The following is a 12371-nucleotide window of genomic DNA, read 5'->3' on the forward strand; positions in this document are numbered from 1 at the left end:
CTAAAAGATATCACTTGGAACATATCCTTAAGTTCATTTAGTGATTTCCAGATACATTACATATGAATCAATATCCTATTAGATTCCTTAGAAACTTTTGTTTGGCCTTGGTCAGCCTAATAGGAATCTATCGTTAAAGCAGAAACTAGCCATCTAAAGTCCTATTTGTCTAATAACAGAACTAGGGGTGGCTATTCCCTTTTCTTGTTCTCCTCTCCGGAGCTGCTTACTGTAGTTGGGAGTGACCATCTTCATCGCTAATCCTCTTAATGTCTTTGGATTAGGTATGATCATCCCTTTGGCTGCTGCAGACCTCAGAAAGTCCCATCTGGTCTTCCTCTCCATTTCCCTTGGTTCTCCATTTGGTTGAGGAAGGCCCTTTTCCAGAATGTGCTGCAGCAGGAGTCCCTCTTGTGCAGGACTCTCTTCCCGATTCTAGTATCCCATCGTTGTGGATCTCCTCGTATTTGGGGATCCATTCACCTTGGATGGGAATAGGATTCTTGCTTGGATTATCAGGAAGTTCCGTAATCTGTTCACCCTTCGTTGATTCTGGATAGTTTTCTCCTTGAAAATCTTTGGACTTGACTGCCGGTTTCTTTCCTCTATAAAAGAATGGAACATCATCTTTTCCTTTCTTTTTCTCCATGGGAAGTTGATGATATGAACTTCTGAAAGAAACCCTCTTATTTATAGCCCAATAAGGTTATCACTTTTGAGTCACGGGATGCAATATGAATGACCATTCAATGCTTGTGTAACTCCAAAGCTGCCATAAAGTTGATGAAACCGCCCCTCACATGCGAAACAGTTCATGGCACTAAATACAAGAAGATAAGATTTGACCATTCATTCCAATTCTATCATTCCCAATTCTAACCTTAGTTGAGAGAATCTATTTTCACATAACGCTTTTGTGAAAATATCTGCTAGTTGCTCCTCCGTTGCAACATATTCCAAAATAATGTCCTTCCTCTCAACATGGTCTCGGATGAAGTGATACTTAATATCAATATGCTTTGTTCTAGAATGTAACACTGGATTGTGGGTGATGGCAATAGCACTTGTATTGTCACACATGATCTTAACCTCCTTACACTCAACCCCATAATCCAGTAATTGTTGCTTCATCCATAAAACCTGAGCACAGCAACTTCCAGCTGCTACATACTCTGCCTCAGCGGTGCTTGTAGCTATCGAATGCTGTTTCTTGCTAAACCATGAGACAAGTCTTCCACCTAGAAACTGACATGTCCCTGATGTGCTTTTTCGATCTATCTTACAGCCGGCAAAGTCCGCATCTGAGTAACCCATAAGTTCGAAAGATCCACCTCTCGAATACCAAAGTCCAACACTTTGCGTACCTTTGAGATATCTAAGAATCTTTTTAGATGCATTTAAGTGGCTTTCCTTAGGACTTGCCTGAAACCTAGCACATACACCTACTGCAAAGGATATATCTGGTCTACTAGCAGTTAAATAGAGAAGAGATCCGATGATACCTCGATAAGTAGTCTGATCGACCTCTCGACCTTCACTGTCGACATCGATACGTAGAGAGGTTCCCATGGGTACTTTGACTGAGGATTTCCCTTCTATATTGTATTTTCTGAGCAGATCCTTGGTGTATTTCTCCTGATTGATGAAGATACCTTCCTTAAGCTGTCTCACTTGTAATCCAAGGAAGTAGTTTAGTTCTCCCATCATGCTCATCTCGAACTTCCCTTTCATCAACCTGGAGAACTTCTCGCACAAGTCTGGATTGGTGCTTCCAAAAATGATATCGTCCACATAGATTTGCACCAATAAGATGTGATCCCCGTCCTTAATTCTAAACAATGTTTTGTCCACTAGGCCTTTGGTGAACCCACACTGAAGTAGAAAAGAGGATAAGGTATCATACCAAGCTCTCGGAGCTTGTTTTAAGCCGTAAAGTGCCTTCTTTAATTTGTATACTTTGTCAGCTCCCACGTCCTTCAAGAAACCCGGAGGTTGTTCAACGTACACCTCTTCTTCGAGAAGTCCGTTCAGAAAAGCGCTCTTGACATCCATTTGATATACCTTAAAGTCTTTGAAGGCGGCATATGCGAGAAAGATGCGTATGGCTTCGAGACGTGCCACTGGAGCGAAGGTTTCATCAAAATCTATTCCTTCCTCCTGACAGTAGCCTTTGGCAACAAGTCTGGCCTTGTTCCTAACAATAACTCCATCCTCATTCATCTTGTTTCTGAAAACCCACTTTGTACCAATGACATTCTGATGATGAGGTCTCGGAACTAGTTCCCAAACGTCGTTCCTCTCGAACTGATGAAGTTCCTCTTGCATTGCTTGCACCCAATCTGCGTCGCTTAGAGCCTCATCGATCACCTTAGGCTCTATTTGAGATAGAAAACAAGCAAACATGCTTTCTCTGTAAGCTGATCTGGTTCGAACTCTGTCACGTACATCTCCGATCACTTGATCAGCAGGGTGACTTCTCAGCCATCTTAGGTCGGGTTGCGGCTCCTCAGTTGATACTTCCATTGAAGGTTGAGATATGGGTTGAACATCTATGATCTGGTTTTGATCAACTGAGTCAGGCGCTTTCTTCTTGGTAGACTCTTCATCATCTGATTCTGACTGGAGTTCTGCTACGTCTCGAACTATCGACTGCTTGTCTTCGAGAGGTAAGTTTGATCTCTCGATAGACTCTGGCTGATCTTCCTCAGCAGCTTCCGTTGTCTTTGATGGTTGATCTGTTGATGCCCTTTCATCAAAGGTAACATGTATGGACTCTTCAACCACCAAACTCCGCTTGTTGAAGACTCTGAGTGCTTTGCTTGTCGATGAGTATCCCAGAAATACTCCATCATCTGCCTTTTCTTCAAAAGTTCTTCGTTGAGTCTTCCCATTGTTGTGAATATAGCATTTGCACCCGAATGAGTGGAAGTGGCTTACATTCGGTTTTCTTCCATTCCACAACTCATATGGAGTCTTTCCAACTCCTTTTACTATCAAGGACCGATTTTGGGTGTAGCACGCTGTGTTGATTGCTTCTGCCCAAAATCCTTGTGATATGTTGGCTTGCGAGAGCATGGTCCTTGCGGCTTCTTTGAGAGTTCTGTTCCTTCTTTCAGCAACCCCGTTTTGTTGAGGTGTTCGAGCAGCTGATAGTTGATGATGAATTCCGTTCTCGTTGCAGTAGCTCTCGATTACTTGATTAACGAACTCTCCACCTTGATCTGACCGGATCTTTAGTATCGAGACTTCCTTTTCAACTTGAACTTGTTTCAAGAGATTTGGTAGGGCAATTTTTGTCTCGCTTTTCTTGGTTAAGAACACGGTCCAAGTGAATCTTGTGTAGTCATCCACTACCACAAGAGTGTACTTCTTTCCCTTTATGCTGGGTGGATCCACTGGGCCAAATAAGTCCATGTGAAGAAGACTTAATGGTCTAGTGGATGATGTCTCGGCTTTGCTCTTGAAAGAGGATTTGATCTGTTTGCAACGTTGACATGCCTCACAAATTTTATCCTTTCGAAACGTCACTTTGGGCAGTCCTTCCACTAAGTTCCTCTTAGTAAGCTTGTTGATAGTCTTGAAGTTCAGATGACTAAGCTTACTATGCCAATCCCAGCATAAATCTTCCTTGCTCCTTGCTAGCATACATAGGGATGGTTTTGCAGACCTCCAATCCACTATGTACATGTTTCCTTTCCTTGCTGCTTCCAAGACGACTTCGAGAGATTCCTCGTTCATAATCTGACATTTGCTTTTGGTGAAGACAACTTTGTGGCCCTTGTCACAGAACTGGCTTGTACTAAGGAGATTGAACTTGAGCCCCTCAACGTAGGACACTCCTTTAATAACCAGCTCATTCTTTTGGATTTCACCAACAGCTCTTGTGCGCCCCTTCTTCTCGTTGTCGCCAAATGTCACCAAGGGACCTTCGATAGGTTGGATGTTCTCAAGCAGTGTTAGATTTCCAGTCATATGTCTCGAACATCCACTGTCAATGAACCACATGTCCCTAGTGTCCTGCAAGGTAATTAAGCAAGTTTAGGTACCCAAACTTTGGGTCCTGGTGGGTTAGTGAGTTTAGGCATCCATTTATACCTTGTGCCCATTATTCCAGGCCTAGGCGCAATGTAGCCATTGTACGTTTGATAATTATAAGGAATGCTAGCAAAGGTTTTAGGCCTCTTTGGTGCATAAATCAACTTAGGTAGAGACTTTTCGACCGGCTTATGCACCATGCCTTTCATACGCTGTTTGGTCATGTGAAATTGCTGAAAGTGAGGTTTCTTCCAGAACTTGTGATTTGATGACCAATTCTCACTAGATGGATAGAGTCTTCCTTTCTCCATCCGTGAGTTCCTAACTATGTGGATCTCAGACCTTCCATATTTGCCTTGAGGTGCATTATATGGAGTGTAGCTCTTTTTGTACTTGGAATGGCCTTGCGAGAGATAGCAAGGTGATCTCTCGATATTGTTTACCCGGCCATTCTTCGTAGCTTTCCTATACTTTCCATTGCTGGTGTATAGGGACGGTTTATGAATAGCTACTCTGGTCTTTTCTGTTGGTCCTTTATGACCTTTATTTGGTTTGGGTTGAGATCCTCCATTTCTTGAAGTTCCCAAACCATTGGTCTGTTTATTTCTCGAGAGATGGTCTCGATGGAACCCTAGACCGGTTCTATCACTTGTAGGTCTGTGATCATTCACCATTTTCTCCATAGCTTTGGAGAAATTAGAGTATGATGCTATAACCTTTCTAAGATCATTTTCTGTGATCTCTCGAGTTTTGCACTCTTCAGTTAGTTGGATTATTTTAGCTTCTAACTCACTTACTTTGAGAGTTAGCTCTGAATTCTCTTTCGAGACGTTCTTAAGCATATCTCTTTCAGCACTTAGCTTGCTGTTTTCTTCCCTGATTTTGGCATGAGTGCTATTAGCGACTACGAGATCCCTTTTGAATGTTTCAAGCATCTCAAAGGGATCTTCATCGCTTCTGAAGGAAGAACAACGAGAGGTAGAAGTAGAGCAGCGAGATGTGGAAGTAGAGGTTACCTCATTGTCAATGGCCATTAGGCATTGATTCTCTTCTTCCTCGGTGTATAAGCAGATGAGCCCCCTCTCATCCTCTGAGCTGCTGCTGCTTTCACTGGAGCTCGACGTCTCGGACTCTTCGATTGTTCTCTCGAGTTCCTCAGCAACAAGCGCCTTTCTACGCAGATGTTTCTTTGTATCTCCCTTGAAGCCACTTTGTGCTGGCTTCTCTTTAGGTTCCTCCTTTCTCCTGGAGTTCCTACNCTGCTGCTGCTTTCACTGGAGCTCGACGTCTCGGACTCCTCGATTATTCTCTCGAGTTCCTCAGCAACAAGCGCCTTTCTGCGCAGATGTTTCTTTGTATCTCCCTTGAAGCCACTTTGTGCTGGCTTCTCTTTAGGTTCCTCCTTTCTCCTGGAGTTCCTACATTCTAGGCCTTGATACTTGCTTACCTTAGGGTAAGGACAGTCAGCCTTGAAGTGCCCCGGTCTCCTACAGTTGTAGCATAGACCTTGATCTTCTTCCTCCATTCCTCTGGATGTGTATTTTTCATTTTTCCTTCTTGAGGAGGAAGGTAAACTTGTATTGCTTTCCGGTGTCTTCTTCATGAACTTCCTGAATTTTCTTATGAAGAAAGCAAACTGTTCGTCAGATAAAAAATCAGTGGGATTAGAATCTGACTTTGAGGAGGTGGTTGGTTGGTCCGCAACCAGTGCCACATTCCGTCTGTCCACCACATCCTCATCTCTTGGAAACATCTCAAATTCGAAGGCTTTGAGATCTCTGAATAGTTGGTCGGTTGTGGTGTTCTTCAAATCCCTGTGATCACGCATTGGGATCACCTTCATTTCCCACTCCTTGGTAAGGCCTCGTAAGACCTTCAGGTTTAGCTCCTTTTGTGGAATCTCCTTCTCGAGATCACTGATCTCTATTGATAGCTTCATGAAACGAGATTCCATGCTGTCGATGCTCTCCCCTGGCTTCATCTTGAAGTCCTCGAACTTCTTCATGGCCACGGTAAGCCTGTTCTCCTTCTCCTGTTCGTCACCTTCACCAATCAACATCAAAGTATCCCATACCTCTTTTGCCGTTTTGCACTTTCTTACTTTTGGAAAGATGGTTTCGTCTATAGCTCTGAAGAGAATATCCTTGGCAATGTTGTCCAAGTTGTTTCTCTTCCTATCATCACTTGTCCATTCTTCCCTAGGTTTGGGGACATACTTTGGTGTATCTCTGGTTTGCTCAGCAGTCGTGTTTATCATCATGATCTTGACTGGTCCAGATGTTATTACTTCGGCCATCTCATCATGGAGGGCTGATAGATACGCAAGCATGCGTGTTTTCCAGTCATCGAACCTGCTAAGATCAAAGAGAAGATGTCTCGACAACATGCTATCCATTTTAAATTTTTTTTTTTTCGTGCTTTGAAAATATTTTCAAAAGACTTTTCAAAGAAGGATCTCTGGGCAATATAAACAAAGGTTTATATCGATCAGAGAACTTGCTCTGATACCAATTGTTGGTCCCAAGGGGATGGGGTACAAGTCTAGAGGGGGGGTGAATAGACTTGTATAAGATTTTGCAAATCTTTTCAACCTCTCGTGTGTATTGAACTTAGGATGTTTAGGTTCGATACCTCACGAGGTGAAGACAAAGTTTTATGCGCAGCGGAAATGTTGTCCCCTTTTAGTTAGCACGAGTTTGAGTTAGTTCGAGAAGTGCGTTTATATGCAGTGCAATCGAGAGGTTAGCGAGAGATAAAAACAGTAAGTAAATGCAAGAGAGATTTTTAAGTGGTTCGGCCAACCCGCCTACGTCCACTCAAAACTTCCCTTTTTAGTACAATATCGAGCGCTTGAGCTTTGATCACGAAGCCCGCCTCAAGCCTCAGGTTTTTCGCCCCGCTTCTTGTTACGCCACCTCTCGAGCACTTGACCTTTGATCACCAAGCCCGCGTCAAGCCTCAGGTTTCTTTCACTCGGACAGCTGCCAGGTTACTCCCCCTCTCTTGCTTAATCCAAAGCAAGGTGTTTTTGGTTGTCACAGTTGAATGTAACAGACTCCAATCTGACCACAAGCTATCGTTGAATCAACTTCGATGTAGAGCAGCTTCGGTCACCTTCTGGATGTATAACAGTTTAAGCTTTGTAACTCTCTTGAAACACTAAGATGTGTTTTCTCGCTGTTTTGAATATCAGGATGATATTCCAAGTTAACCACTTTGCACTTTGAACGTTTTAGACAGACACTTCTTAAGAATTTCGAACCTCTTTTCTTTTTAACTCCTTTTTCTCTCTTTTCCCTTTTTTTCTTCCCTGTTTTCTTCTGTGTCTTTACGTCCTTATATATGAGAGTAGAGGAATAATTCCGTTGGAGGGAAAATTATTCCGTTTGAAATTTGTTTCCCATGCTGATCATGGGTCTTGCGTATTTTCAGCATATTTCATGGAGTGGTGATCTTGTAACTTGAACCTCTTTGTTTTGTAGTGAATATTCCATAGTTCACTTTTCTTGAGTCCATGCTCCAATTTTGTCTTTTGGTAAAAGTTACTCTTTTTATATTCCCATTATTCCTTGATTGTAGGGAATCAGACCACTTCAGCATTGGTGCACCTTTTGACCGTTTGTGGTGGAAATCTGACGTGTCATCCATTTCCGCCCATTTTGAAATTTTCACGTTCGGCACCTCTTCATTATTCCATCTCCATGATATTCTTCTTCTCCAAACTTTAAGTATGACCGTCATTCAGCTTTGTTGGAGAATTGTTAGTGTATCGAGACCAATGTTGATATCTTGATCGCTTGATGTCTCGAACTCAAATATCGAGAGGTCTATCTCTCGAACTCTGTTTATGTCTCGAACTGGATAACTGTATCGAGAGGTCCTACCTCTCGAACTCTGCTTATGTCTCGAGACTTAGTTGATGTCTCGCAGACCCTTATTCCTCCAGTGTTGTCCCATGCCTTCTTCTGATCTGTCTATATGATTACAATACACGAGACTTCTAAGATGTTCAAACAAATTTACCTCAAGCTTAAATATTTTCCGAGTTGAGCTCAAAGTTACTCGGTTGTATTTTCGCTCTTGGTTTACTTGTCGAACTTACAGCGTTTTGCCTATGCGTCGAGACTCGGGGATTTCTACTTAACAGTTGGTATCATCAAAACCTATTACATGATGTTCCTAACAATTTCCCCCTTTTTGATGATGCCAACACTTATACTTACTCTATATGGCTGATTTGATAGAAAGAATTAACAACGGTTTTATTTTTCAGCGCATATGGTAAGTTTGACAACATACTCTACTAAACTATGAATAATATAACTCACGCAACACCCCCAGCAAAAGATATATATGATTATAAGAAGGGAATGTTTACAAAGTAGAGTTTAGTAGACAGGATTGAAAGAAATAAGACCAAGAACAACATAGATATAAATACATTGAAATGAGATGGAGTTTGGACCATGAGAGCTTACTTCTTGTTGGCTTTCCTTTTCTTGTTAATGGCTTCTCGTGTCTTGATGGGGTCTTTCGGATTTACCAGGCTTAAGTATTCATCTGTGACATCTAGATGCCTGTAGTTCCTGTAGGCTTCCCCCACGAACTCACCATCAATTACTCCATCTTTCCACCAGGCAATGCATTCTTCTGGAGACATATTGCTGTGTGTAGATATCCCAGTGATTTTCAGAAGCTTGAATATCTCCAGAGTCAGAATTTGTTCAGTGTCTTCTCTATTCCCAAACTTAAAGTTTGTCATGAGAAGATCTATCTTCCTTCCTTCTTCTGACTGTCGTTCTTGTCTTTTTCTTCTTCTTTCTCTGTCCTCTTCTCTCCTTCTCTCCATTTCCAGTGTACGCTGTACCCTTAGGTTTTCTGCCTGTTTAGCATCCTCCACTGCCTTGCTCATGATTCTTGGTATTTTTGGAGGTGGTCCAGCTGGTTCACTTGCTGCCCTTTTCTTGCCCGTTGTTTCCCCCTTCTTTTTCTCTTTCTTTTCCCCCTTGTTGGCATCATCAGCACGGGAGAGGAGGATGGACATACCTTCGAAGATTGCTTGAAGTTGGGCAGGCACTTGGTTCGACAGGTCATCGAGCATGGCCTTCATCACATCCTGTCGAAGTTCACTGGAACATTGGAAGGCTCGAAGCTCTGCTCGCATCTCGGCTAATTCAGCCCTCGCACTTGCAGCCTCTGCTCGAGCTACAGCGGCTTCATCAGTGGCTTACCGTGCTGCATCCTCGGCCCATATTGCCTGTTCGAGAAGTTCAGCATGACGGCCTTGGGATTCACTTGTGCCAGCAGCAGGCATTGCAGCATTGCGGACCACAGCGAGTATTCTTTCGAGCTGAGCCTTCTTCTGAGATTGATCAGCCATGAATTGACGCATTTCGCCAATGAAGATTTCTTCGGCCTGTTGATCATAGTCAGAAGTAGGAGATGAGGATCGAGATGTACCTTTTGTCGGAGGGGACTTGGGTGCTTCCAGATTTCCACCCATGACTTGCAGATGCGAGTCCACCTCTCGATTTATTGTCTGAGGATCCACAGGGACACAGGGTTCAGAGCTCGAAGGTAGCTCCATGTCAGGTGCTTCCCGGTTTCCACCTGAGGGATGAATCACTTCTTGCTCCTCACCTCTCGAACCTAGAGCCTCAGCTTCAGCGACTGTGGAGATAGGGTTAGCCAGAGGGGGTTCTTCGGTATTGGACGCTTCCCTGTTTTCATCCAATAGAGGTTCCCCCTTAGCATCACCTCTCGAATCAGTGCTGGGAACTGTGTCATCTGCTGGTGAGGTTGGAGACGTAGTGTCGACAGGTGCTTCCTGGTTTCCACCTTCGATGTTATCATCAGTATTCCTCGAACCAGCAGGACTTGGGGCATTCTGCTCAAGTTGCTCATTGTGTTGCTCTTCGGTCTGCTCCGATGAGTTTGGGATGATGATTATTTCAGGAGCAGTAGTAAATCCTGGCAGTGTGAGCAACGGAACTTCACCCTCTCGAATTATCTGTGCTTCATCTGTAGTGTACGAGGGTGTGGACGCGGGTGGTGGCAAAAGTAGAACGGTGTTGGGTGCCACTTGAAGTGCTTCAGAGGTCTCGGATTCACCTCTCGAAGCTTCTACCTGTTCGTCCAGAGCAGAGTTGCTGACTTGGGACAGTGGGATTGCGGCTGTTGCGATATCATCGTGAGCAACCCCAGAGGTCTCTCCTGGACCTCTCGTGAACTCAACGTTCTGTCCCAAGGAGATGGCAGTGGCGAGCCTGATATCTTCTCGAAATTGTGCATCAAGTTCTGGATCCTCCTCAGGCTCAACCTCGGTTTCTTCAGCTATTCATTTGCCCTTATCAGTTCTTCCACTGTTCAGTTTAGCCACTCTTGTTTCGTGGGCAAGGTCTAGGAGATGATGAGCTGGGATCTCGGAGATGCCCAACCACTGGAGTGCAAACTGCTCTTCTGCCTCCATTTCGGCTGCTTGACTCATCAATTGAGTGAAAGAACTGGGTCTCCAGTTGATCCACCTGATCACCCTGGAGTAGTCATCAAGAGTGGGTGCTTCCATTGCCAACTGAGTGGAAACTTCTTCATATAAGTCATCCCGCCCATCAGAGATGATTTCAGTGGCAGAGATTGCTTCGTCTATCTGAGCCGTGATCTCTCGACTATGCTCCAAGAGATCATCTCCCATCCTGACTGTGTAGTCTGTCTCTCGAACCATCTCACATGGTTCTTCTGCACCCCCTTGTACTGGATCACTGATCCCAGTACCTTCAACCTCTCGAGCCATCTCTCGAGATAAACCAACAGAGTTAACATCTCCTTCAGCATCATCACCAGCGTACAGACCGACAGAGAAGGCTGCTGACAGGGACCTGGTAGGGGATACTCTCTCAACCTCAGTGGCTAGTGTAGCCTGAGGTTCCCCCTGGGCTTGTGCCCTGTCCTCAAACGGTACTTGAACAACAGAGGGTGTTACCTCTCGGATCTGGGTGACAACAGCAGTTTTGGTTTTCCTAGCCCTCTTTGGCAGATGAACCCTTTGTATCAGTACATCGAGAGGTTCATCATCAGAATTCTTTCCCTTGGTTTGGGCTTTCCTTTTGCCCCTTCCTTTTGGCTGTGAGGGAGAAGGTGCAGCCTTAACACCTTTAGTTTTGGGGACTAGAGATTTCGTCCTACCCATATAGGTATTTCGATGAATCTCTTTTCCCTCCCTCAGTTCGAAGCCCTTCAAGCTTAAGAGAAATTGCACAACAAAGCCGAAACCAACCTTTTTACTGATCGACAGGTTGGCGTTGGAGACTGAGCGCATCACTTGCTGTTGAAGGAAGTTGAAGATAATATGTGCCCAGTCCAGCTTGTTGTTGTTCCAAATGGCATGGAGGATTTTGAGGAGGTCTAGACTAACCTCGTCAGTTCCGGACACTTTGCCGAGCACAAACTTCATGATTAGGTCGGCAGCGAGAGCAAACCTCTCCTTTAGGTGGTACTTGCGGAGGGCAGAGGATGCTCTGGGTGGTGCAGTCGCTTGTCGGATTTTCTCCCAGAAGGCTTGCTTGTCCAAGTCGTAATCCGATAGATGCTTGACTGCTTCCTCCGGTGACGCGAAATCAAATGCCGCTCTGAGGTCACCTACAGATGTTGTGATGGGAAAATCATTAAAGCGGCNTGAGGTCACCTACAGATGTTGAGATGGGAAAATCATTAAAGCAGCTTTCGATTTTACCCTTCGTGACCTTGGCATTTGCGAACCATTCTGTGAAGTCGAGGGGGTGAACGGTCCCGTAGTCGTGCGTCATGTATTTCATTAGTCCTGCTTTCTCAAACTTCTTCAGGACTTTTTCCGCCATTTTTGGATTAGGGGAGTTGGTGATGAAGCCATTTCTGTCAAGGATACTCCCCGCCTTGACTTGTTTGATCTGAGAGCGAATGTGTAGCAACTCCCTCTGATATGCGTCGGAAGATGAGGTTGATGTAAAGGATTCGGACGCCATTGATGAAGGTTAGATGTTTTGGAGGGAATGTGTACTGCGTTTAGTATTTGGGGATTTTGGGTAAACGGTTTTAGCTTGAATCCGGGTAAAGAAGAAGGATTTGGCTTTTATATCGTGTGGATTCGGGTTGGATATATGGGTAGGGTTGAGAGCTTGACCCAAGGAAGGATACCGGTTTTCTTTAANATTCGGGTTGGATATATGGGTAGGGTTGAGAGCTTGACCCAAGGAAGGATACCGGTTTTTTTTTTTTTAAGGAAGTAAAAGGTCAGAAATACCCCTAGTAACGGTCAGCGTATATGAAAAATAAGGGTATTTTTGGTAAATTAACAGAGCGGT

Source organism: Ipomoea triloba, chromosome 10, assembly GCF_003576645.1.
Source record: "Ipomoea triloba cultivar NCNSP0323 chromosome 10, ASM357664v1".
NCBI classification, from domain to species: domain Eukaryota; kingdom Viridiplantae; phylum Streptophyta; class Magnoliopsida; order Solanales; family Convolvulaceae; genus Ipomoea; species Ipomoea triloba.